This window comes from Melozone crissalis, unplaced genomic scaffold, assembly GCF_028551555.1.
Source record: "Melozone crissalis strain CALT ecotype California unplaced genomic scaffold, PUWL_Pcris_2 ptg000053l_1, whole genome shotgun sequence".
Classification (NCBI taxonomy): domain Eukaryota; kingdom Metazoa; phylum Chordata; class Aves; order Passeriformes; family Passerellidae; genus Melozone; species Melozone crissalis.
Window position 1 is genome coordinate 4,413,042 of NW_026535831.1, and position 24,552 is coordinate 4,437,593.

The following is a 24,552-nucleotide window of genomic DNA, read 5'->3' on the forward strand; positions in this document are numbered from 1 at the left end:
ACAGGGACAGTTCTAGGTTCATTTCTGGTTTGATTGCCTGGATTCTGTTTGGTTTTGTTGTTGCTTTGTTTCCTTGGTGTGCCTGAAGTGCCCAGTCAGGAGCAGAGTGACTCTTGCCAAGGAATTTTGTGCTGCTGTCCCTTAATATTAAATCCGGTTTTGCTGATCCCTTGCTGAGGATTTTTTCAGCGCTCTCAAGGCCTCATTGGTATCAGGGTGAAGGAGCCCTGGCCCAGGCTCTGGCACTGGGGGACACGGGGACGCTGCCGGGGGGTCCCTGTCCCCCTGTGCCACCCCCAGGGCCCAGCCCCCCCATCCCCGTGTCAGGCTCTGGGGTCGATCTCGTGGAACATCCTCTGGGGAAGGCTGCGGGGCTGGGGGCGGGGGGACCCGGGGGGACAGGGGACCCCGCTGTGCACGAGCAGGGTTGGACTGCTCTGGGGGGAGCTGTGAGGGGGCTGGGGCAGAGTGAGCTCCCCAGGGACCTCACACCGCCCCTGTGATGTCACACAGCCCCTGTGATGTCACACTGACCCTGTGATATCACACTGACCCTGTGACGTCACAGAGCCAACTCTATGTCACCCTGTGATTTCATACAGCAGTGCTGTGACATCGCAGAAGACTGATGTCACAAAGTCACCCTGTGATGTCACAATCTGGTCTGTGATGTCACAGCCTCCTCTATGATGTTACACAGCCACCAGGTGATGTCACAACCCACTCTCTGATGCCTCAGAGCCACACTCTATGATGGCAGACACTGCTCTGTGGCCTCACACACTGCTCTGGGATGTCACAGCCAGCTCTGTGATGTCACAGAACCCTCAAGAACCCTCAAGAACTCAGTTCTATTGAAACACTGAAGTTTCTTGTACTTTGAAGAGATCCCTGTCAGGGACAGGACAGAGAAAGTGTCCCCCGGCCCCAGGCAGAGCAGAGATCTGCAGGCAGTGCTGGCAGGTGGGGACAAAGAGAAGCCGGTTCTTGGTGCCCTGGGGCAGAGCAGCAGGGTCTGTGCCACCAAGGGCTGGGAGGAGACACCTTGTCCTGAGGAACTGGGGCCTCCTGGCACAGCCCCAGCCAGACTGGGCACTGTCAGCCCCTTGTCCTGCCCTCAGCATCCCCCACTAGCCCACATCCCAGTGGCCTCAAGGATCTGCTGGAAGGAGTCCCTGGGGAGCCTTGCTCAGCAATGGCCCTGGGGGCTCCTGAATGCTCCCAAGGACTGCAGGTTTTTCAAAGGACTTTAGGTTTTGCTTTTGCCTTGGAGTCTCTGAGAGCTATGTGCAGTCATGGCCTCCAATTATGTGTTGTAATTAGTCCCTTGGGAGGCTTTCTCAGTAACACCACTCAGTGGGGCTCATTAATGCTTCAAGGTACTTCAGTTCTTTTAAGGTACTTGGTGTTTCCCTTTGGATACAGACTCTGGGAGAGGTTTGTGCAATCATGGCCCCAATTATCTGCGTTAATTAGTCCCTGGAGAGCTTTGTACTGACACGAAATGGGGCTCATTAATGCTTTGAGACTCAGGGTGTTGAAGGTACTTTCGATTTTCCTTTCCACACTGAGTGTCTGAGAGGTTTTTGTGCCATCCTGGCCACCAGTTCTCTCCTCCAAGGAGTCCATGAGGAGCCTGTGTTGGAGAGGGACCTCATGAGAGCCATGAATGCCTGGAGACACTTTGGGTGTTTCCTCTAACTCTGACTCATGGCAAGGTTTGTGCAATCTCCTCCCAGGCCCTGAGGTTCAAGGGCTCAGCTCCAAATGCACAGTGAAGCTCATGAGGATCAAGCAAGTCCTGACAAACCCTGGCTCTGCCTTGATTTCCCTCTGCTCCAGTGTAGTTCATTAGGAGGTTTTCCTTTGACAGTTATGGAGAAATAGTTCAAAGAGCTTCCAGGAAATATGCAGTCCTATTTTAAAGGGTGTCTTTTATTGCTGTTCCTATTACACAAGAGGTGATTGCAGCATTCAGTGACTGATATTGATCCAGGGACTCTCCTAAGGAGGTCTGGCCTGCTCAGAGAAGCGGTGCCTTGAGCTCTGAGCCAGTGGAGACAACCTTGCTCCACATTCCCCAAGCCCATCGTGTCTCTCCTCACTCACCTGGAACCTGCTTTGCTTGGAGAAGTAGCCGCACACAGCCAAAGAGGGATTTTCCTTCTATGATTTTTGAAGCAATCTAAAACTCCTGAGTTTCCCCATTGCAAACAGACATCCTCCTCAAGTGTGTGCCAAGCCCAAGCTGCCACCAGGAGCACTCCAGACCTTCCCTGGGCCAGCTGTGAGGGTGGATCATCATCCCAACATGCAGTGGTGCCATTGCAAGGGACTGTTGCCATGGACACTGCAATGACCCCACTGCTGCATCTAGGTGCCATGGCAACCCCCATCAGTTCAGGTTTCCTTGGAAACCAACCCAAGGAGCCATTTCTGCAGCCAGGTTCCATGGCCACTTGCCTGCAGAGCTCTTGCTGTCCTCGGCTGCCATGGCAACCCTGGGACAAAGCAGTGCCAGGGCTGTTCCAGGTACAATTTTAGCGACACTCGTTGGTGCCATCAGGTGCCATGGCAACGGCCATGGGGACCCGTTCCTTGGTTTGGTGCCATGGCAACCAATGACCGGCCGCGTTGTGGTGGTTGGTGGCCATGCAAAGATGCCCTGGGCCCTTGCTCAGGGCTGGTGTCAGTGCCCAGAGCCAGAGGGGATCCCTTGCTGGGGGCTGTGCCATGGCCACCTGCCCTGTGCCGTACTGGCCGCTCAGGCACCAGGAACCAGCAGCCAACGGCACTGCCAGGGCCAAAGGCCAGGTCAGCCAGACAGAAAGGGGCGGGGCTGGGCACTGTTTCCATGGCAACCGGCACTGGGGGGACACCTGGGTCACCTGGCCTGGCAGTTGCCATGGAAACCCCTGGCAGGGACTGAGGGCACAGCCCCTGGCACTGAGACCCTGCTGGGCTGGGTGCTGAGCACAGCGCTGAGCACGCAGAGATGGTTTTGTTCTTGCTGAGCTGCAGCACAGCCAAGGCCTGTCCTGCCCCTCGTCCAGCCACGCTGGGGAGGGGCTGGGGCTGCGGGGGAGCTGGGCGGGGGACACAGCCAGGACAGGGGACCCCAACTGACCCCAGGCATGCCTCAGACCAGAGTACATCATGCTCAGGGTATGAAGGGGGGGGAACAGGGATGAAGGGGGAATTTTGGAGAGAGGGCTTTTGCCTTCCCAGGGAACACTTAGGCAAGAGGGGGCCCTGTTTCACCAGTGGGCAGGGTCACTACCAAAGACACAGACACCAAGTGAAGGAATTGTATCATTAATATCATGCACAGCTGCAGAGATTTACAAAAGGATAAGCTCAGCAAAGCACATCATCATTAGCAAAGAATTGCAAAAGAAGCTCAGCAATCCATCATAACCCATCATTACATTTTGATGACCAATCCCTTGGTGAAACACTAGAGGTGTTTGTGGCAGACAAAGATTCTGCCTGACTATCAAGGTACACCTTACAGACATCAGTAGTACTTTAGTGACACTGCCCTTCATTCTTTTTTTTTAATCTCATTCCAGTTAGGAACAAGAATTCTGTTGTCCCTGGAGCTGGCACCATTTTAATTCCAGAATAATGCCCCGAGGCCCTTTGCTGTTCAGCTTTACCATGCTGTCTGTGGCTAACAAGGCCTGGAGGGCCCTTTCCCCTCTGGCTGGAAAGGGGCTGGGTCCCAGTCCCTGAGGGGCACCCAGGCTCCTGGATGGAATTCCTGTGCAAGTCCCTCAGTGTCACAGCAGCCTTCACAGGGAGCCCTGTGGATCAGAGCATTTCCCAAAGGGGCCCTTGGGGCAAACAGGGAGATCTGGTCTGGCAGGATGTGTAAAACAATATCCTGGCAGATTTACTTGTTCTCACACAGAATCCTTGGCTGCAGGGACACATTCCCATTGTTCCTGCCCAGGGTTCAGGACTCAGAGTTGTCTTTCCTAGGAGCTGCTCCTTCAGCTGTCTCGGGAGCGCCATTTGGCCTCCGGACCCACACTCTGGCTCCATTATTAGGGCTGCGGGATCCAAACCCTTTATCTCCACAAATGGTGGTGACGGGAGGTGGATCTCCTTTTTTCACAATCGTTCCTAAAATTGCAAGATCAATAATTGTGCTACCCTGTCATGGGGTTGAATAATCCAATCTTGTTTGTTATTGTTTACAGAATTACTGTAAATTCTCCTAGATATTCTGCATCATTTCCTCCTGCCATGACAGGAACACTTTGCAAGGCCAAGCTCCAAGGGAGCAGTTACCAAAGCAAAGTGTCCTGGAGCAATCTGAATTCCTGTTTCAGTACTGATAGCTCTCATTTGCTTTGAATTTTTCCTAATGAATTCCAATGCCTGAAGGCCCAGGAGCCCTGCAGCCTCTGGGCTGGCCCTGCCAGGGGCCATCACAGCCAGAACAATTTCCCAGGCAGCCCAAGTCTCACTGCCCATGGCTGGATTTGCAAATTGGGGGCAGCTGGGCACAGCCAGGGGGTTTCATTTCCCCAGTGGGCCATTATGAAGGGCATGGAGCACATCTGGGAGATGGGTTCTCCATGGGCAAAGGTTCCCATCTCCTCATTTTTCCAACTGCTCTTTTAACAACCTCTTCACCCTTTTAACCAATCCTGCAGCTTGTACATAATGTAGTACATGAAAAACCCTGCAGGCAAAATCACTGTATTTTTCACGGGAACAGACAAAGCACTCTGCATCACAGTATCAGCAAACCCTGCAAAAATAGCCTATTTTCTCTCTTTTTTATTGTATACAATCTCACAAAGTTGACCACTGACATTAGGGTCCTGGCCAATCCTGTTCTGTAGGGTATTTAGTGTTACATCCCTGAGCAGCCAAAGCTACCAAATTAGCATTGTCAGCACTATTTCACATCATTATATAATTTTATACATAGATATTTATATAGAAATATAGATAGATACAGACATAAATAAATATATATAAATAGATATATTGAGGTCTTATTATACTATAAATACATATATAATTATTATGTATATAGATATTTCACTTGCACAAATGCATCTGAGCTCAAGATTAAAACCTTCTTCTCTTGCTCCATGTGGGAGCATTCCAACCATAATTGTTTCTTCTGAAGGTGCTGTTTCCTATGTAATCACAACAAATTCACCTTTGTCTGCACAAACCCACAAGGTCTTTTCCTTTTCCATGTGCAATTTTTGGGTGCATTTGAAGCCATCCAGGGGTGCAGCTTCTTTTACCCAACTGCCCCACTGCTCCCACGGGGCTCCGACCTCAGCCCACTCCAGAGCCAGGGAACTCCAGGGAAGGGCTTCCCAGCTGGGAATTTCTGATGGGACTGATTCCTCACATTGACACTGAACAAGTGACATTTTGTTGGCATCTGGCCAGACTGTGCCAGTTTTGTTTTACCAGTGGGCAGGGTCAGCACCAAAGGCACAGACTCCAACTGAAGGAATCAGTGTCATTTCCTGCAGTTCAGAGCATCAAAGAATCACAAAAGGAGCAGCTCAGCAATGCACCTAACCATCCCCACCAAAGATTGCCTGCAGTGGTTAAGAAAGATCCAGCAGCATTTACCCTCAGCCTTTACCATCCCCCAGACCCACACAGCAGCTGGGGAAGCTGTCACAGCCAAGGGCTGCAGAGCCACTCCTGGGCACTGGGAATTCCTGCAGGTGCCTCCAGCCCCAGGTGAGGCTCCAACCCCGCTGGGAGAGGGCCCAGCTCTGACAGTGCTGAATGAACAAACTGACAGCACTGCTAGTGTGGCAACATCTGCTTTCATCCTCCTCTTGGGTCCCTCCCAAAGCCTGGCCAGAGCTCAAGGAGGAACCAAGGGAGCTGATTTTGACCATACAGCCCCAAACAAGGCCAGATGTCAGATTTCATGGCCTTGTCTGGCTTCTAAATACACAAAGGTCAATACATGTTTCACTAATGAGTGGCTACATCTATCACACTGCTAAAGATCATGCATATTTCATCAGGGAGCAGATACAAAGACAACCTTTGCTTGGAAGGTTCATCCAGAGGCCACCTTTGGCTCAGGGCCTGCTGTCCAGGCCTCACTCAGGGCTGGTGTCCAGGCCTTGGCACTTCAGGGACTTACAGCAGTGGTTTACTGCTGGGCTTGGCACTGCTGGGTGCCCAGCTGCACTGGGTGAGCTCAGAGGGCTTTTCCAACAGAAAGGATTCTGTGATTCCATGATTATATCCACTGCATTCAACTAGGGCTATTTTAGCAGCATTACTTTGCTCCAAAAGTTCCCTCTTGCCCAGCACCTGTGGCCTGAGGCTTCAGCTCTTGATGCTGAGCTGCTCATGCTGAACAAGACGACTTGGACAGACGAATCCAGTCCATGCAATCCCTTCTGGGACACAGAGAGGGGAGGCTGTGCAAACAGGAGCATTGTTTGCTGTGGCCTCCTCTCTGCCCTTCACGCCTTTCAGCGCTATGAAGCAGCCAAGAGCTTTCTCCAAGAGTGCAAGGAAGCAGCTGTTCCTGCTCCCAGGTCTGGCTCTCTCCAGTCTCTGCCCTTGCCTGCTTCTGTCCCTCTTGCTGTGCCCCTCTGTTCCCCCAGGGCTCGCTGGCTGCTGCCCAGGACTGTGGCACTGGCACAGATCCAGTGCTCCAGAGCCTCCTTTCTGTGCCCTTGCAGCTGCCTGGGCACAGCAGCCTTTTCCATCTGGAAGCTCCCCATGGACAGGGAGTGCCCAGCTCCGTTCCCTGCACAGCCTCCAGGAGCCCAGGGCTGCCCTCTCCAGTCCCTGATGGCACTGGGGGCTCCCAGGTGCCTCAGGCTGCTGTGACACCGCTGCACACGGGAGGAAAGAGGGGCAGGGGCTGTGCTCAAAGTCAGCTCCATGTGCTGCTGCTGCTGTGGGGTCATTTGTGCGGCCCTGGCCCAGAGTCAGGGATCAGATCCTTCCAGTCGCTTCCAGCCCTGGCTGCTCAGAGTTTGGGCCTTGGAGCCTCAGGTGGCCAAAGGCAGCTGCTGCTGGTCCCTCTGTGTGTGCCCATGTTCAGCAGTGCTGCTCCATCAGTCTGTGCCCAGCAACGGGGAAAAGCCTCAGCTCTGCAGGGCCAGGAGCTGCCGGGCTCTGCCTGAGCAGCTCAGCCAGCAGGAAGGGAGCTGCTCCACACGGGAACCAGGAGCAAAGGACATTCCTTTTGTAGGACATGTTTTCTACTGAAAGGGAAAAAAAAGAAAAAGAAAAAAAAAACTAGGTAAATTGTAAACGATAAGAATAAAATCCAAGTGTTAGTGAAAAAACATAACATGTCAGTGAAAAAACCAAAACATAAATGCAAAGTTACATTATTTGCATTAACAGGTAAATGATCTTTTTAAAAAGAGATCTCAGTCATTTACATTGTAAATGTGCTGATGGCATGGATCCATCTTACTGATCTCAGCAGCCTTTTAAAAGATTTTGGGCTTTGTTTCCAACATTGGTATTTGAAATTGTGCTCAAAGCAAGCGGAAATTGCTCTGTGCCCTTCCAGCTCCAAGCAGGACTGGGAATGGAAACTCTCTCAAAGCCGAAATCTTTTAGAAGATGACCTTCCTTCTCAGCCTGGGAATGAGCTGCACATTCCCTTTGGAACTGTCAGGGATTTCTTAGAGACGCAAAGTCCCACTGACAACTTTTTGGTCTGGTTTGGCAGTGCAGAAGGGCAATTCTCCATCCATTAGCTCCAGACTGCACTGCCTCAGGAACACGGCCCACTCGCCAGCTTTGGTGCACTCGTGGCACTGCTAGAGGAGGAAGAAAGTGCAATTGCACAATTCCAGCCAATCAAGAAGGAAGAATGGGACAGACAAAACACCCTGTACAGATCCAGGCGTTCAGCTGGGACTGTGGAGAGTTTGGGTCCTTGCCAATTGGATGTGTGTCCCCAGCTGCAATCTCTGCAGCAGAGTCTCACTCACCTGCCAAAGCAGAAAGCTCAGGCGCTGTGCTCGCAATGGGCTCATCTGATGCAGAGCTGTCAGAGCAATGTGAGGGCAGAGCCAGCCCAGCTGGGCCCAGGGCTGAGCCCAGCAGAGCCCTGGCAGAGCCCAGAGCAGCCTCAGCACCCGCAGAGCCCGGCTGCAAGGAGAGAAAGCAGAAACTGCCCGTCAGTTGAGGGCTCCTGTGCCTTTTGCCAAGGCCTGCGGTGCCCAGGCCACGCTGGCTGTGCCCAGAGCTGTGCCCAGAGCTGCCCATCCCTGCTGCCTTTGGCACAGAGCAGGAGGGCAGGACATGTGCCCAGCCTGCAGCCAGCCACGGCACATCCAGCCCTCAGCAGCTGTCCAGAGCAGGATGCTCCTGTGCTCGCTGCCATCTCCCAAAAGCTCTGATCCCACCCTGCCAAGCACACAGGGACGCACCTCACGCCAGCCACGGCTGGAAGAAAAGCTGCTCCCAAACCATGGCCTCAGCCTTCTCCAAGGGCACGGCCCATCCACGCCACAGCTGCTCCAAGACACTTCCCCATCCACACTGGACCACCTTGAACGCTTCCTCTGGAAAAATAAACAACACATTCTTGAAAAGAGATTAGATGCAAAAAGAGAAAACAAGAAAAACGCTAAAAACTCTTATCTCTGTCAGGGCTTTGAGGAAGTCCCAACCCCTGCATGCCAAGGAAAAACCTACCCACTGGTGAGGGAAGCCCACACTTTCTGTCTTCCCCCCTGCACTGCCCCCCAAAATCACGGTGACCCCAAAGCAAACAAGGGCAGTGGAGCAGCCCAGCCCTTCCTTGCCTGCACAGCAAAGCAGCCCCTGCACAGGTTCTGGAGTCCCACCTCTGCTCCCACCATGGGGCTTTGTTTGTGTCAGGCTGGCTGCCCCAGCTCCAGCCCCAGCCCGGGGCACGGTGGGTGCTGGGGGCTGTTGGCAGGCCCAGGAGCCCACTCCCATTTCGTACCCACTCCAGCCCATCCTCCCAGCCCTGCCAAAAGCAGCTGGGCAGCCGACTGAAGAATGAGCTGCATCTGCCCCAGCAAAGGGGGAGCCTTTGGTTCCCCGCCACGCTGGGTCATGCCCAAATCTGGCAGAATTTCCCCAGATGGGGACTTATCTGCAAATTCCCTGTGGAGTTTGGCTTTGAAGAAGGTGCCAGAATCAAAGTCCATCACCTTCAGCCTCCAGTGGCCAGGCTGAGGAAGAGCTTGTCATCCCTGATGTCACCCTCGCTGTCTCCAGCAGCAGCAGCATCCCCACCCGGTACAGCTTCTCCAGGGGCTCCTTCTCCTTGCCTGGGGCAGACCAGGCTCTCAGGGCTCTGCCCAGGGCCCCAGCTGTCAGGGAACCAGGACAAGCAAAACCAGCTGGGATGGCGGCCACCAGTGCTGGGCAGAGCAGCTCAGCTCCAGCACAAGGGCTGTGTGCTCCCATCCCATGACCCCGGTGCAGTGACACTGGCAGCACAAAAAGCTCTGGGTTCCTTTGCTTCTCATTGCCAAGGCATGTGTGGAGCTGGAACTTACCAGGGCTCTGGATCAAAGTGTGCCTGTGGCTCTCTCCCTTCTTCTATGGCAGAGGAATATTCCACATCCAAGGATCACAGAACAGGTCTTCCAGTGTGGGTCTGTCGAAGGAGTTCACAGATAAATACCACCTGATCAGGTCTTTGCACTCTGGGGAGAGAAAGCAGAAACTGACGGTCAGCCAGAGAAGGCTCCTGTCTGCTTTACCCCACTATTCCCGTCCCCAGGCCATGCTGGATGTGCCCAGTGCTGGGCCTAAACTTTCCCATCAATTCCCTGTTTTGGAGGAGAGCAGGACATGTGCCACCTCCTCAGCAGCTGCCAGAGCGGGATGCCCACGACCCCGCTGCTGTCTCCCAGCACTGGGATTCCCCCCGTGCCCAGAGAAGAGGATCCACCTTGAGAGAGCCTTTGTGGCAGTGGGAGCTGGCCCCAGCTGAGGTTCTGGCCCCTCCTGAAAGGGTGCTCCCCGCAGACCATCTGGTGCAGCAGGATGCCCAGGGACCAGACCGTTGCTGCCTCGCCATGGTACCAGCCAAAGTCGTTCCATTCCGGGGGGCTGTAGGACAGTGTTCCTATGGAATACAGATGGAGTTCATCAGGGGGATGCTGCTGCTCCCAGAGCCTGGCCCCAGCATCCCTGTGCCTGCGGAGGCTGCATCAGGGGCACACAGGGTGACCACTGCCCTCCCACCAGCACCTGGGACTTGTGCACAAAGTTAGGGTTGGAAAAGAAGCCTCTGGTGCTGGAAGAGGGCAGCCCTGGCTAGGCCCGACCATGACATGCAAAGGAAAAAACCCACTCCATGCTGGGGAAAAATCCTGCCCTTATCCTCCCTGCCTGCATTGCCCCAAAAATATTATGAAGCCAGGCAAGCAGGGTGAGTGGAGCAGTCTAAGCCCTTCCTCTCCCCTGCACACCAAACCAGCTGGGGCACCGGTTCCCGCGCCCCTCTCTCCTACCCCCACCCACGGGGGTTTTGGTCAGGCTGGCTGCCCCAGCCCAGCCCCAGTCCTGGGCAGAATGGCTGGCAAAGGCTGCCAGCAGGGCTGGAAGATGGCTGCCCACCCAGCCCTGCTCTAAAGCAACTCAGCTGAAGATTCAGTGCCCTGACTGGCAGCAAAAGGGAGAACTCCTGCTGCCACAGCCAGCTTGGGCTGGGAGATGTTGGGCCATGAGATGTCAGCAGCAGGAGCACAGCCCTCTGCAGGCTCACCTGCAAAGTGAGTGTAGACTGTGTCCTGCAGGTAGGTGCCACAGCCAAAGTCAATCAGTTTGGCCTGCCCGGTGTCCAGGTCAACCAGGATGTTCCCTGGTTTGATGTCGCGGTGCAGGACCCCGCAGCTGGTGCAGTGCAGCACGGCCTCCAGCACCTGGCGGAACAGCTCCCGCGCCTCCTCCTCGGGCAGGAACCGCCGTGCCCGAATGAAACGATGCAGGTCCTGACACTGCTCTGGCCACTCCATGACGATGTAGCTGGGGAGCTTGAGCCACTCCAGCAGCTGGACCACACCGGGGAAGCCAGTGGACACCTTGGCCAGCAGCACGATCTCCAGGGGTGCGCTGGTGCCGTCGGGCTGCGGGAGGAGCGCGATGCCGTCAGTGGGGGCTGATGCCGTGCCAGGCCTGGGGAAGCCCTCAGCCAGCCCGGGATGCTCTGCGCCCTGCGCTGGCCCCATGCCCGCTCTCCCTCGGGGCGTCCTGGAGGCTCCCACCCTGCCAGGCTCCGGCTCATCGCTGGCCGGCAGCCCCGGCTGCTGGCCCCGCTCACTCACCAGCTCGCCCCAGTGCCGGACACGGTTCCGCGGCACCCTTTTGATGGCCACCTGCAAGCCAAGGGCAGCAGCGGGGTGACCTCACCGCCCGCACTGCGAGCCCCATGCTCCGCCCTCCTCCTCCTGCATCCCCTCCGCCCACTCCTCCTGCGCCCGCCGCCGGCCCCGCCGCTCACCGGGGCGCCGTCCGAGAGCCGCGTGGCCGCGAAGACTCTGCCGAAGCCGCCGCGCCCCAGCAGCGATCCCAGCCGGTACCGCTCCTGCAGGGCCTCCTGCGCCGTCCCTGCGGGTGGGACGCGGCTGTCAGCGCTCGGCCCGGGGCCAGCAACGGCCCTCGAGCGCCCCTCACCCGCCCCGGGCCGGCCATGCCCAGGCGTTCGCTCCCGGGAACGCGGCACGGGAGGCTCGGGGCCGGCGGCCGCGCTGCCGAGCGGCGGAGCTCGGGCCGGGGAAGCCGCAGCTGAGGCGGCAGGACGGGCCGCGCCGCATGTGTCCTCCGCGGGCCCCGGGAGGAGCCGGGGCCGGGGCCGGGGATGGGGCCGGGGCCGGGGTCGGGACAGGACCCTGCGTCGGGGCCGGGGCCGGGCTCGGGCCAGGCGGAGCCGAAGGGCGGCGATGCCGCCCCCGCCCCAGGCACTGATGCCCGCCCAGCAGCGCCATCGCCAGTACGGCCAGAGCCGGGCAGAGGCGAGACCGCGGCGGGACGGCCGGGGCCGGGCACGGGGCAGCCCCGCCCGGGACCGGGGGCGGGCCGGGGACATGGCCCGGCCCTGCAGGGGAGAGGGAGGCGGGGAGAGGAGAGGGACGCCGGGCAAGGGACCCCGAGAGAAGGGTGCCCGACAGCGGGAAAGGGAGAGAGAGAGAAAGAAAGATAAAGAAAGAGAGAGTATTCAAAACTATCTCTTTCTGCTGCCGCCGCTGCAACTGAGGCACCGGGGCCGATCGTCCCCGTGTCCGTTCCCCGCTCACCCCACGAGCCCCACGTTCGAGCCCTGCGCGCCCCGGGGACAGCCCCTGCGTCTGTGCAAACAGGGGAACTTTGCAGCTTTGAGCCCACATGCAGAGCCCTGACTCCAGCGCACTGGCACAGCGATCCCCCTGCTTGCTGCTGTGCATTGTCCTTGCTGAGGGTCAAACACTGTCGGGCCACCTTCCCTTGGGGTAGGATTCCTACCTGACCCCAGCACTCCACTTACATCTCCAGTGTTGCCTTCCAGTAAAAACAGGGGAAGGAAAACTGTGTGTGGCTCAGGGTATTTTAGAACGCCTAAAAATCCCTAAGTCACTGATCTTAGAGGTGAGGTGCATCTGGAATTACTGGGATGCAACATGGAAAAGGGGAGCATAGAAATAAACAGAGGAAAACACCTTGGATTGTTTCTTTCATTTTCATTTCACTTCTGGAAAGCTGTTTCAGTTTTCCAGGAATCTTCCCCTCTCTGCTCTTCTCAAGAATTTCTCATGGAGAATAAGGTCAAGCTTCTGTCGCAAGATTTGCAACCAGGAAATTATGCCACTGGTGAAATCTTCATTGTGACTGGTTGTGCTGACTTAGTACAAATTTTGGGAAGAAATCTCCAAAAGGAATCCATCTAGAAAGCAAGTTCAAATGGCCCCTACCCCTACTAGTTCAGGAAAAGACTTCCCTTGAGAAAAGTAAAAAAAAACCCAGTTTATTTAACAAGTAAAGTATTCACAAGCATGAAAAATGAATAATATTAAATAAAACCTCTGACAGTGCTGAAGAGATGGCAAATTCAGAAAGTCCTTTTTGTGGGTTGTAGTTGGCTCACTCGATCTCTTCTAAGTCCCTCTGGTGCTGGAATGCAGTGTCCCAGAGCTCGGTGGGCCACAGGTGTGAGCTGCTGCCGGTGTTTTTCTGGGTTTTCAGTCCAGAGCAGGTTTAAACAGTTCCAAGAAAAAGGAAAGTCACAGTCCAAGGGAACTTTTCTTCCTAAGCTAGCTAAAACCAAATTGCTAGACCTGGGCTGTGAAGGTGTCAGGAAATTTCCAAATCTGTGCACTGGCGGTCTCAGCAAACACTAGACCTGGATGGTGCTGGAGTCAGAACCTTGAAATTTCCAAATTTTAGATTTCTGTGCCAGCAAATCACTGGACTTGGGCTGTGCGGGCACCAGGAAATTTCCAAATCTGGGTACTGGGGCAGCAAACACAAGATGTGGGAGGTGCCAGACCCAGTAGCAGGAAGTTGCCGGGTTTTGGATTTCTGTGCCAGCAAATTGCTGCACTTGGGCTGTGCCAGAATAGGGAAATTTTCAGGTCAAGGCATTGGCAGTGCCAGCAAACCCCACATTTCTTGAAGGATTGGATCTGGACCCTTCCCTTCCCTTCCCTTCCCTTCCCTTCCCTTCCCTTCCCTTCCCTTCCCCTCCACAAGGTGCCAGAGTGGCTGGAGTGCAGCCAGGCAGAAAGGGACCTGCAGGGACTGATGGACAGCAGACTGGACATGAGCCAGCAGTGTGCCCAGGTGGGCAAGAAGGCCAATGGCTCCTGGCCTGGATCAGGAATGGTGTGGCCAGCAGGAGCAGAGCACGGATTCTTCCCCTGTGCTGGGCACTGGTTGGGCAGCACCTCGAGTGCTGTGTCCAGTTCAGAGCCCCCCAATTTAGGAAGGACATGGAGGAGCTGGAGCATGTCCAGAGAAGGGCAACAAGGCTGGGGAGGGGTCTGGAACACAAGAGCTGTGAGGAGTTGCTGAGGAAGCTGAGGTTGTATCCTGGAGAAGAGGAGGCTCGGGGGAGACAGGGCAGTGTCAGGGCACAGGTTGGACTTGATGATCTCCATGGCCTGTTCCAACCTTGCTGATTCTGGGATTCTCTGGAACCACCCTTGGAGCAGTTGCAGGAGGAGCCCTGGGCCTCCTCTTCAGGAGCTCCAGCAGCCCAGGTCCCTCAGCTTCTCCTGCCAGCCCCAAAGCCCATCCTGTCAGTCCTGCAGAGCCTCTGCAGCTCCTCCTCACTGCCCAGAACAGGGAGCCCCAGAGCCAGACACAGCAGCCCAGATGTGCAGCACCAGGCACTGCAGACAATTTCTGCAGCACTTGTAGGATGATCCTGCTGCCCAAGGGACATTCCCATGGTGCCAAGTCAGGAACTGCAATGGGGAGTGGGGCCAGAGAGGAAAGGGCAAACAGGGATGGGCTGTTTGCAGGGGAGGGAAGAGGGGTGGGCAATAGGAAGAAATTTGCAGCAGGAAGAGTAAAGAAAGCATAGGTGAAGCCAAGGAAATGCTCAGGGTATTTTGGGGGGGCTGCCAGGCAGTCCTGGCTCTGAGCAACAGCATCTGCAGTGCGACAGGAAACTCCCAGCTGATGGGAACAAGCTTTCTGGCTGACTGCAGAGGCCAGGACAAAGCTGAGTGGTTTCCCTGGTGTCCCCCAGCCCTTGCTGGCCCCAGGGGCTGATGGCATGTGTGCTCCCTCAGGTTCATGTCCCCACGGCAACAGCATGGGGGTGCTCCCCCTGCTCTGTGCAATGCAAACAGGGGGTCCTGAGCCAGTGCTGCCAGGTCTGTGCCTGCAAGGATGGGGCACCTGGGTGAGCTGGGGGAGAGGCCAGGGCTGCAGAGGGGGGATGTTGTTGGCAGCTCCATGAGGACGCTCTGGGACGCTGCCTTGGACTGTCCAGCGCACTGGGGATGGATCAGTCTCTGTTCTGCTGCTCCTTCTCATCTCGCCCAGGGCCCTTGCAGAGCCCCAGCCATGCTGTTTGCCCCCAGCCTGCCCACGGCCAGCCTGGGGCTGCTCACGGGGGTTTTCTGTGCTGAGCATTGGCCTGGGTGTGTTCTTGAGAGAGCCTGGGCAAGGAGCCTGGAGCCCCCAGGCCCTGGCCTGAGGCGTCAGCGCTGCCCCAGCAGTGCCCATGGCCTGTCCCTGCTGCAGCCCCGGCACTGCCACCCCCAGGGCTGTGCCCGGCCCCGAGAGCACTCGGGCCCTACAGCAACACCAGGGCCACCAGGGCAGCCAAGAGAATCTAGACAGCCCTGGCAACTTTTGTCTGGGAGCTACCTTTGGATATAAGGAATTTTGGAGGCGGATTCTCAATTTTGGCCATGGATGTCTGGACTTGGAAGTGTTTTTTTCAATAGGAAGAAAAGAACGGGCCCCCAGTGTTTTGAAGGCAGATGAGGAGTGGCCCCCAAGAGGCCGAGGCCAGCCAGAGCTGTCTGTCCTGGCAGGTTTCATATGGGAATAATCCTTGGACATAATCAAATTTGGAGGAGGAATCCCAATTTCAGCCTTGAACCCCTGGAGAAGGACAGTTCTTTCCCACAGGAAGGAATGCACAGAATTCCAGGGTTTCAGGGGTTGATAAGAAGCAACTCTCAACATGCCAAAGCCAGCTGGACCAGTCAAGCAGCCCCCAGAAGGCCCAGCCACCCAGACCTGTTCCATGTTCTTGGATCCTTGGGGCCCTGTAGCATCAAAATTGCCCCTTGGTTCCATGAGGCCCTGTAGGATCACCACAGATCTTGCTTTCCATGAGGCCCAGTGATATAACAATGGTCTCCTTGGCTCTGCAGTGGCGCAATGGCCCCTTGCTTTGCATGAGGCCTTGCAGTGTCCAAATGGTTTCCTTCTTGCCATGGGACTGCACAATGCCACAATGGCCCCTTGCTTCCATGAGGTCACAGAGTCTCCAAATGGCCCCTTGGTTCTACTGGGTTCCCCAGGATCACAGTGGCCCCTTGGTTCCACCAGGCCTGGATGTGTTACACTGGCCCCTTGTTTCCATGGGGACCCACAGTGTCCCAATGGCCCCCTGCTCCCATGAGGCCCTGGGATGTCACAATGGTCTCATCGCTTCCACGAGGCCCTGCTGTTCCACAATGCCCTTGAAGTGTCACAATAGTCCCAGTGGGTTCCCCTGCTGGTTCACAGTGGCCTCCTTTATTCTGTAGTGTAACAATGGTTTCCTTGGTTCCATGGTCAGAATGACCCCATGGTCTCATGGAACCCCACAGCCCCTTATAGAGCTCCACAGCCCTTGATGGAGCTCCACAGCCCCTTATGGAGCCCCACAGTGTCACTTTGATCCCCTTGAGTCCATAAGGCCCTGCCATGCTACAAGGACCCCTTGGTTATACAAGGCCCTGCAGTGGCACAATGGCCCCTTGGTTCCAGTGGTCCTGAAGTGTTCTAATGGTCTCCATGGTTCCATGACACCCCATAATGTCACAATGGACTTTTGGTTCCATGAGCTTTCCTACTGCCAACAACAGTCTCCTTGGTTCCACAGTGTCACAATGGACCCTTTGCTCCATGAGATTCAGTAGTGTAACATGGACGCCTTGATTCCATGAGGTTGTGCAGTGTCACAATTATCTCCTTGGTTCTGGGGCCCTGCTGTGGCTGCTGTGTAACAATGGATCTGTGGTACCATGAAGTTCCATAGTGTCACCATGGTGCCTTTGGTTCCACAAGGTCTTGCTGGGCCACAATGGCCCCTTGGTTCCATGAGGTTCTGTACTGTCAACAATGATTTCCTTGGTACTGCAGTCACAATGGATCCTTGGTTCCATGAGGGGCCTGGCCTCCCACAGCCCCTCACAGACCCTTATGGCCCCTCATGGCCCCTCACAGCCCTTCAGGGCTCCCTCACAGTTCCCCATGGCCCCTCACAGCTCCCCATGGCCCCTCATGGCCCCTCACAGCCTCCCACAGCTCATGGCCCCTCACAGTTCCCCAAGATCCCTCACAGCCTCTCACTGTGGATGCCCTGGAACAGAGAGAGAGAGGAACAGCAAGTGTTTCTCACAGCAGCATGTGAGAATTTTTAGGGTAGGGTAGGGATGTGATAACTTGTTAAGTATAAACAATGTGCTGGTGGTGTTGTTCTACTTTGTCTTTCTGTTTCTCTAGAAAAACCGCACGGTTCTCCTTAATTAAACCTTCTTTCACTCTCTCCACACAACTGCCTCCTGCCGGTTCCTGTGACATCCTCGACTCAAGAGTGACACCTCACAGCCCCTCGCGCCCCCTCGCGGCCCCTCACAGCCCCTCATGGCCCCTCACAGCCCCAGACGCGGGGCTCCTCCCAGAGGAGAAGGTGTCGGGCCCTGATTGTTCTCCTTTCATTTCAGTCCTTTCACAGCCACGAGTGCAGAAAGGCTGAAATGGAGCCTTTGCCCAGCGTTTCCCTCGGGGTTAATTGCGGGCTGAAGCTCTGTGCTGGCGCTGGCCCGAGCGCCACCATCCCTGCAGCCGCCAGGCCTTTGCTGTCCCCCCGTGTCCGTTCCCTGTCCCCGAGTCCCGCCCGGCTCTGGCAGCAGCAGCAGCCGCAGCGCAGGGGGCGCCGGCCCGGCCCAGCCGGGGCTCCCGGCCAGGAGCAGCAGCAGCGCCGGCCCCTTTCCGCCTGCTCCTGCCTCGGCTCCCAAGGGCTTTTTCCAGCTCAGTTCTGGAGCAGAGCAGCCAGCACCCACACACAGCCCTGACTGCTCAGGGCCCGACTGTGCTGCCCCGAGCCAGCCCTCAGAGGAAGAAAGGATCGGATTCCAGAGCTGTTTACAGCGCTGTTTTACTCACCCTGAGGTGGCAGCAGGAGGCTGCTGGTGCCTTTGCCTTGGGAATTGGGGATCATGGCTGCTCTTGGCCCTCTTCTGCTTGCCACCTGAATTTTATCCATGAAACTGCAAGTGCCGCTTTCAGGTGGTGCTACCCACGGTGCTTTCATGACAGTGAAGTCAGTATTTTTGTTGCAGGCATAAAGATCAACAGATACTGGAATGCTTACCAACCCCAAGCACTAAGGTGAGGGGAATTAAAGCCTCACAGGCCACATTTGCAGTGCTCAAACACAGCCCTGTTGCTGGCACTGATGAAATAGAATAAGCTGACAGAGGCCATCACAAAAATTGCCTCTGCAGTGTGGAATTAAACTAAAAAATCCACCAGGAGAAACAGAAACCAGAACTTCTCGACTCACTTTATGGCTCCTTCCCAGCAGCAGGAAACAGAGATGCCCAGAGGTGTTTTGCAGTGCTGCTGCCCCCAGTTTACAGCCAGGCTTGTATTCCCTAACAATTCCTGGTACCACCTCCTGTTTTCTTAGCCTGGAACAGTAACAATGAAAACCTCACCAATGGCACAACTCCCCAGTCCACCAGCAAAAGAAAGGACAAGTTGTCAAGTTCTCCAAACCTTTGTCCTGCTTTGCTGCAAGAGTCCTGCTGCAGGCACAGTGTGGAAAGCCAAGAGAAGCCGCAGTTGGCGGCACATCTTGTGACAGGAGCTCGACCTCATTCTCCAGGAAATGTTTTTGAAAAGAGCAGACAGGATTACAGAGAAGATTCCTGGGAAACTGAATCAGCTTTCTAGAAGTGAAATGAAAATGGAATGAAATAATGTGAAATGTTTTCCTCAATTTATTTCTGTGCTCCCCTTTTCCATCTTACACTACTTCTCCATGCCATTAATTCCAAATGCATCTCACCTCTAAGATCAATGAGTTTTAGACACTCTAAAATACCATGAGCTGCACAGTTTGCATTCCCGTTTTTGTTGGAAAGCAACGCTGGAGACACAAGTGCAGCGCTTGGGTCGGGCACGAATCCTGCAGGCAGGGAATGTGCCCGGGCAGTGTGTGACCCTCAGCAGGGACAATGCTCAGCAATGCTGCAGGCAGGGAATGTGCCCCGGCAGTGTGTGACCCTCAGCAGGGACAATGCTCAGCAATCCTGCAGGCAGGGAATGTGCCCCGGCAGTGTGTGACCCTCAGCAGGGACAATGCTCAGCAGCGTTGCTGTGCTCGGTCTCCATGGAACCGTGCCAGGAGCAGCTGCTGAGCTCAGAAGCCATCGCAGCCCCTGCCCTGCCCAGAGCCCCTTGGCAGGGTGGGCTCCTGCCCTGGCTCTGTGTGCCAGGAGCCGGCAGCGCTGGGTGCAGGGAGCCCAGGGAGGGCACAGAAACGCTGGGTGAGAAATGCTGGGGCACAGTGAGATGGGTGAGTGCAGCCGGCCAGGGCAGAGGAGCAGCACACACAGGGGGCACAGCCTGCAGGACACATGGCCAAGGAGAGAAAACAACAAACTTCTCAGGAGGGTGGAGAACAAACTTTTAGTTGCAAACTTCAGAGAATGAGGTACTTGGGAAATCTTAAACAGCATTGAATTACAGTAAATCACTTGACAAAGCACTGACTGAGCAAACTCTAACCTGTCCAACTTCAAGTTATCCAGATTTCGATAAAAGGAAGTCAGGAGAAGAGAGAGAAGGAGACAGAGATCCACAGTCAGTCTTGGATCTCAGCTGCTGTGAGCTCTGGGGCCATGGGATGTGTCAGTGTCACAGCCGTGTCACAGCCTGACCTGCTCTGATCCCTCTGTCAGGTGGGGTTTTCAGGGTGCCAGGGGCTTGGCAGCCACTTTGGGGCTGCACCAGAGGCTGCGGTGGCTGGGGTGGGGCAGTGACCACCCCACCTATGCAGAACTCTCCCTGCCCCCAAACACACACTGGAGATATCTGGGGCTGTTCATCATTTCTCTGCTCTCCAGCACCAAGGCAATGGACTCTGGATACAGCTCTGAGCTCATGCCCAAGGCAACCACCTCTGGCAATGGGGCTCCATGGAGCCATTCCCAGGAAACCCCCAAGAGCTGGGGAGTACCTCAAAATCTCTTCAGGAATGTGGATTATTAAAAAAACTCACTCAGTAGTGGGGTCCCCCTCCCTTCATCATCCCCAAACTTTGGCTGTCTCATTCCAGACCCCAGCCCACCTCCCCAATCCCAACCTCAACACATCCCACCCCTCCTGGACATCAACGCCCCCTTCCCAAGCCATATTTCCCCCATTTCCCACCTCCCAAACCCCATCCTGCCACACCTAATGCCCATCTCAACCCTCCTGATTTGAAGCCCACTTTGCTCAATCCCCTTCCAACCCCATTCCACACCAAAGAGCTGTGGAATCCAGGAATTTTGGGGTGGGATTGAGTAGTTTTCAGTGGCATTGAGATGACAGATTAAATCCTCTTGTCTCTTTCAGTGCCAAGAAAGGGAAACAAGTACACCAAATACCCCCAAAACCCCCAAATTCTCCCAGTTATCTCCCTGAATCTCAGATTCCCCTGAAACACAAGTAAAAAGTGAGGCTTTAGATGCCCTTGATGAATTTATTGATTTTTACCCCAATTTTCTCTGTTCTAAAGGGATGAAGATGAATAAAAAAAAAAAAAATTAGGGCCAAAACAAAAGAATAACCAGCCCAGTGTCTTCCCAACATGGATCACAGGGAATGTGGATCGCCAGGGCTCTGACCAACAAGGGTCCTGCCATGGGGGATGAAGCTGGAGCAGTGCATGAAGCTTCTCCTGCAGCTGGGGCACTCACAGGGCTGCCCTTACTGGTGACTCTTTTGGTGTCAGGTAAAGAACGAGCGCTGTGAGAAGCTCTTCCCACACTGGGGGCACTCATAGGACCTCTCCCCAGTGTGGATGCGCCGGTGCCTGATGAGGGTCAAGTTGTGCTTGAAGCCCTTCCTGCAGTCAGGACAGCAGAAGGGCCTCTCCTCTGTGTGAATGCGCTGGTGCAGGAGGAGATCGGAGCTGGTGTGAAACCTCTTCTGACACTGTGGACACTCGTAGGGCCTCTCCCCAGTGTGGATGCGTTGGTGGGTGATGAGGGCGGAGCTGCAGCTTAAGCTCTTCCGACATTCCCCACACTTGTAGGGCCATTCCCTGGTGTGGATCATCTGGTGGCTGATCAGGTCGGAGCTCCGTCTGAAGCTCTTCCCACGCTCCAAGCTGTTGCAGAATGGCTCTCAAGTTCAAACTTCCTTTAGGTCCCTGTTCGGGCAGCCATTTGTTGCAGAATGAGGCCTTTGTCGGGGATGAGCCATTTGTCGGTGAGGGGAGACTCGGGCACTCAATATGAGTGATAAGCAAGTTCCGTTTATTGAAGAGAGCATCAGACACTTATATAGCAAATAATAAGCTTATGAATATTCTGTAAGCCAAGTGATCTATTGGTTAAACTATACCATCAACTCTTCCTCATTCCTTTGGGCCTACATTCTCTATTTCCCACGTCTCTCTGTCCACTTGTTATCATACCCAGCTAGGCCCAAGGACACGCTATCTTGCAGTGGCAAAACTCAAACTAGCTGTGTTCGGTACTTTCTCAGCTCCTGGTCGGCTAACAAGCGAATGTCTGCGTGACCTCTGTCATGTAGTCATTTCTCCACACTTACCAGTGAGCATTTTCAGTTCTGCCACCCGTGTTTAGAGCAAGTTTTCTGTGACTCACTGCACCAGGTCAGTTCAAAGAAGAGCATTAGGAAGTATCCAGCTGTATTTTCTCTTCTTCCTTCTGTGTACATGCTGCTTTTTTGAGCACTCTGGCTTTCTGAGCTCCCTCACATGTCTTGACCCTTTTCTGGATAACCAGAGGGATATCAGGATTAAATCCTGTCTCAGCTCTGAGGTCTGGCTTTTGAAGAGCCCCAGTCATCCTCTCCTACTCATCTCATCCTGGTCTTGGTGGAAATACTATGCCTTCATGGGATTGTTATTCAGCTTTGGGGCATTCTGGCACTGCTGTTCAGTGAAAGATTTTGAGACTTTGAAAGGTTTCCTGATGTGGCAATGACAATCCTCAATCCTAATGCTTGATGGGGATTGCAGTTGCCTCAGTTGTGAAACCTCCTGAAAAACATTGTTTGCTCTTTTCTCCTTGACTTTTCCTTGACTGTTTTCATCAACAGATTAGGAGGTTTGGGGATATCTTTTCAAAGGGAACTTCAATTAATCCCCTGTCTGGAATTTCAAAGGGGAACAGTTGTTTGGTTTTTTTTAACCAGCATCTGCTTACCATCCAATTAGCTAACTGCCTTTAATTAACCATAATACATTCCAGGAGAGCAAAATAACAAGGGAACAAAATCAAGTGGTGACAACTCTGTGACTGAACCTGGACTTCCCCTTTCCCAGGTGCAGGATTGTGAGTAACCCTTTGCTGGCCACTTTGAGCTCTGCCATGCAGTGCCTTGGGTTTCTGGGGAGGGAAAAGCATCCAGTCCCTCACCTCCAGGTTCACATCTGCAAATCCTGAGGCCATTTCTGTCCAGTGGATATTTCTGTCCAGGGGATTTGCACACTGGATGCTCCATAGGATTCTGGTTGTAAGCTTTCCTCAAAAACATGGTGAGATGAGGTGTGCAGGACTCATTTCTTCAGAAGGGCAGGAGAAACCTCTGAAGGCCTCCCCTAAAGGGTCTCCTTACCCAGCAGTCTGACACAGATTTGCTTCTGAAGAGATTTGTAATTTGTCCTTATTATATTCTATGTGTGATTTAATGAAAGCCTTTTTCTCTACTGTAATTGAGCTCTTAATCTCATCTGAAAAGCAGAGCACAATCCCTTCAGAGATGGTGTTTTAGTTACAGCCTGTTTGTGTTTCCTCTGCTGTGGTGCTGCTCATGGAGCTGCTCACTCCTGATTTAAGAACAGAAAATAAACAGATTTCTCTGAGTCAAAAATACATCAGTGATGGCACATAGAGTAGGTTTGAATAAAAAACTCTTTTTTCTATTGGGCAAGAGATCTTCCAAGCAAGATCTTCCCTGGTTCTGCAAAGAATATGAAGGAGTGAGTTTTCCTTAGTGAGCCCCTGAGGCTTCATGCAGGTCATGCTTAGAAAATGGCACATGGGCATGGCAGCTGCCAGCAAAACAATTGGCTATGGGCAGGTAAAAGTTGGCAGGCGATAAGAGTGGAAAGTCAAAACAACAGGATGCTGAAAAACTTGTAAGAGGAATAACGACTTCAGTGAAAATCCCTCATCTTAAAGCTTCAAAACACATTTTTACAAAAATCCACAAAAGTGTTCTGATTTTGATCAGTCTGATCTTCCTAAATAGCATTTTACAATCAGAATTAGGAGTTGAGAGACACTAAAGGAGGCTCAGCAGAGGATTTGTCATTGTGACCTTAGTATATCTTTTTTACTGTGCTGTAGTTTGGAAGGAGGCCTCAAGCTCCAGCTGCAGCCTGGGGAGATCCTGTTGACCTAAACACTCCCCAAAGCTGCTGTGGGGCTGACCCAATACCAGAATCTGTATGGAACTGGGTAAAATGCTTCCCACCAGAAAACACTTGCAGCTTGATGGTGATCCACAGTTCCCAGTTCAGACCACAGGCAGTGCCAGTAGTCACCAGTTTGCTGCCTGCTCTGTGCAGAGCTGGTGGCTGTGAGTGGCAGAGCTGTGGGGTGAACAGGCTGGTGGCTTTTTGGGGCACACAGAGCCTTCCATATCTACTGCTTTGTCCCCACTAGAGAGTGGGTTTTCCTAGAGAAATACCTGGAGAGTGGGAAGGATGAAGAGCAAATCATTCCCTGCCAGTGGATGCTGTGCTTGTTGCAAACACGAGTTACATCTGGTAGGAGTCCTTGCTGTCAACCCTCAGGGATTCCAGGCTGAGATCAGCTCAGCTCTGTCATTTGCCAGGGGAGTGAGGATCAGACTCCACCACACCTCCAGAGCTGGGGATGAGTGGGTTGAATCACATCCAGAGCCAGGATGAGGAATGGGTGGTGTTTTGTCTTGCCATGCACAGCAGATATCCTAATTTAAAGCTGTGCTGTCTTCCCAGATTCTGCTTCTTCCTCTGAGAAGACCCATCCATTTTGATCCTGTTCCTTTCCACCCATCCCTCTAAAGATCTCCATTACTGGAGTAATTGGCACTATTGGATCAACTTTTGATGTGATGAGCAGTGGATTTTTGTAGTCAACATGCCAATTTAAAGTGCCACAAATAAAAGATCAATTACTTCTTTCCTGGAGAAGAAATTAAGGTAAAATCTTTCAATGTAATGGGCTGAGTGTACAAAGCTAAAGAGGTAGAAGATTTAAATGAGACTGTCTCCTGAGAGGATGTGTTTTTAATGTAAAAGTAACAAAAACAACCCAAAGAGTGAGAGAGCATCACTTGAGCTGCACCTCTGTGAGTAAGGGATGGATCCCTCCTGCTCTTTCTCCTGCCTGGGGCACCTGTGTGGGGCTGGTTGTCCCTGTCATTTACCTTTTGATTGCACAACCATTTCTTAGAAAACAGTTGGCTCTTCAGACTCCTCTGGGCATTCAAGGGAGTCCAGGAGATGTGGGGGTGAGCTGATAAGTGGGTTTGGATGGTCCTGGCTGTTAGGTGTTGCTATGTTTCCTGATGCTGGTCTCCAAAGCAATCCCTGGCACACTGCTTTTGTGGAAGGCAGAACAGCTCTGTGCTTGAAATTACCTGTTCTGG